Here is a 2,500-nt window from a genome sequence, read left to right as displayed (position 1 = left end):
AATGGGGGCACGACCAGGCTGTAAAAGTTATACACTGGAAACTGTGCCAGATATCCCTCTCTCTCTTTCGGAGAGGCACTGAGCAGCTATACGCACACATACACACACGGCAGTAACTTCCACCTACCGAATTCAATCACAAAGCTCCAGTCGGCTCGGGGCTATAGTGGAAGACACCTACCCAAAGTGCCACGCAGTGGAACTGAACCCGAAACCATGTAGCTAGGAAGCAAGCTCCCTAACCACACAGCCATGCCCGCGCCTGGGGATTTGAAACTGGAAACACATGGTACAATCACTGAAAGAGTACTGGAGTCGGAGAAATGTAAGATTTTGTGGGACTTTCCTATTCAAACAGAGAAGAAGTTAGAAAATAAAAGACCAGGCAACAATTATAGATAAGGTAAAGTGAAACTGCTTACTTATCGACCCATCATGCCCATTTGATTCTAGGATTTCTCTTTCTCTTTCTCTTTTATTTGTTTCAGTCATTTGACTGCGGCCATGCTGGAGCACCGCCTTTAATCGAGCAACTCGACCCCGGGACTTATTCTTTGTAAGCCCAGTACTTATTCTATCGGTCTCTTTTGCCGAACTGCTAAGTGACGGGGACATAAACACACCAGCATCGGTTGTCAAGCAATGCTAGGGGGACAAACACAGACACGCAAACATACACACATACATATACATATATATATATATATATATATATATATATATACGACGGGCTTCTTTCAGTTTCCGTCTACCAAATCCACTCACAAGGCTTTGGTCGGCCCGAGGCTATAGTAGAAGACACTTGCCCAAGGTGCCATGCAGTGGGACTGAACCCGGAACCATGTGGTTGGTAAGCAAGCTGCTTACCACACAGCCACTCCTACGTGTGAAGAAAGAGGAAGAAAAACAAAAAAAATACAATCCCTTAAAATTTGAAATAGGAAGAATTTGGAGCATGCGGACAGTAAAGGTTGTGCCTATAATAATTATTGGTGCATTGGGAACAGTAAGCAAAGATATAGATATATGGCTGAAGGAGATTGAAATAGAATGCCCTGTAGAGCTCCTACAGAATATTTGCCTCTTAGGGACATCAAGGATTATCAGAAGGGTTCTAAGCACTTGAAAGACTACTGAAAACTTGTGGATACCTAAGGTTACAGGTAGTAACCTGTTACCCATTTAAGATCTACCAGGAATAAGACCGAACCTGAGCCAAATCAAAATAATGATAGTCTTACCTCATGAAGCCAGACTATTCTCCGAAATGCCTGGTGTTCCATGAATATTGGACGTTCTCCGGGATTGAGATGTGTGTGTATTGTCCCACCAACTTGCACAGGTCATGGCATTAGACAGCATGGACACACCATTATCGATAATCACTGATTCCACCATGGGTTAAATGAGGGGTTCAATAACTATAATAATAATAATAATAATAATAATAATAATAATAATAATAATAATAGTAGTAATAATAATAATAATAATAGTAATAATAATAATAATAATAGTAGTAGTAGTAATAATAATAATAATAATAATAATAATAATAATAATAATAATATAATAATATGATAATAATAATAATAATAATAATAATAATAATAATAATAGCAGCAACAATAAGTAGTAGTAGCAGAAGTAGTAGTAGTAGTAGTAGTAGTAGTAGTAGTAGTAGAGTAGTAGTAGTAGTAGTAGTAGTGGTGGTGGTAGTAGTAGTAGTAGTAGTAGTAGTAATAACAACCACAACAAAAATAATGATTTCAAATTTTGGCAAAAGGCCAGCAATTTCGAGGGAAGGGGCAAATTGATTACATTGAAACCCCCCACCCATCCCGCCCCACCCAGTACTCACTCAACTGGTTCTTATTTTATCGATCCCCCACCCAAAAGGAAGAAAGGCAAAGTCGACCTTGGCAGAATTTGAACTCGGAAAGTAAAGACAGACGAAATGCTGGGGACGCGTTTTGTCTAACATGCTAACAATTCCGCCAGCTTACCACTTTGATGATGATGATGACAATGACGACGACGATGCTGACAATGATGATGATGGTGATGATGAGGAGGAGGAAGAGGATAATGACAACAAAAATGATGATGATGATGGTGATGATATAATGATGATGATAATGATGAAGATGGAACACAACGATGATGACGGCAGCCACAACGACGAGACTGATAGAATAGGTACTAGGCTTACAAAAAATAAGTCCTGAGGTTGATTTGTTCGACTAAAGGTTTGACTAAAGGCCAGCAAATAAATAAAAGAATATATATACACATATATATACATATGTGTGTGTGTGTGTATGAGTGTCCATGGGTATGTGTGCCTTTGTATTTGTGTTTTGTTTGTTCACCACCACTACCACTTGACAACTGGTGATAGTTTGTTTATGTCTGTGTAACTTAGCAGTTCAGCAAAATACACCAATAGAAACAATTATCAAATTTAAAACAAAAATAAGTACCAGAGGAGATTTTCTCA

At 38.8% G+C, this 2,500-nt stretch overlaps 1 protein-coding gene across 1 annotated transcript in view; it reads right to left on the bottom strand.

Moving 5' to 3' along the window:
* LOC115222922 (nuclear receptor subfamily 5 group A member 2) overlaps positions 1-1,419 on the bottom strand; it is a 254,655-nt gene extending 253,236 nt beyond the window's left edge. The window contains exon 1 of the mRNA XM_036512049.1: positions 1,242-1,419. The gene's annotated coding sequence lies outside the window, so the exon portion shown is untranslated. The remainder of the gene's footprint in view (positions 1-1,241) is intronic.
* Positions 1,420-2,500: the final 1,081 nt, after the last annotated feature.

The sequence above is a fragment of the Octopus sinensis genome, linkage group LG21, assembly GCF_006345805.1.
Source record: "Octopus sinensis linkage group LG21, ASM634580v1, whole genome shotgun sequence".
In the NCBI taxonomy this organism is placed as follows: Eukaryota; Metazoa; Mollusca; class Cephalopoda; order Octopoda; family Octopodidae; genus Octopus; species Octopus sinensis.
This window is presented reverse-complemented; position numbering and strand designations above follow the sequence as displayed.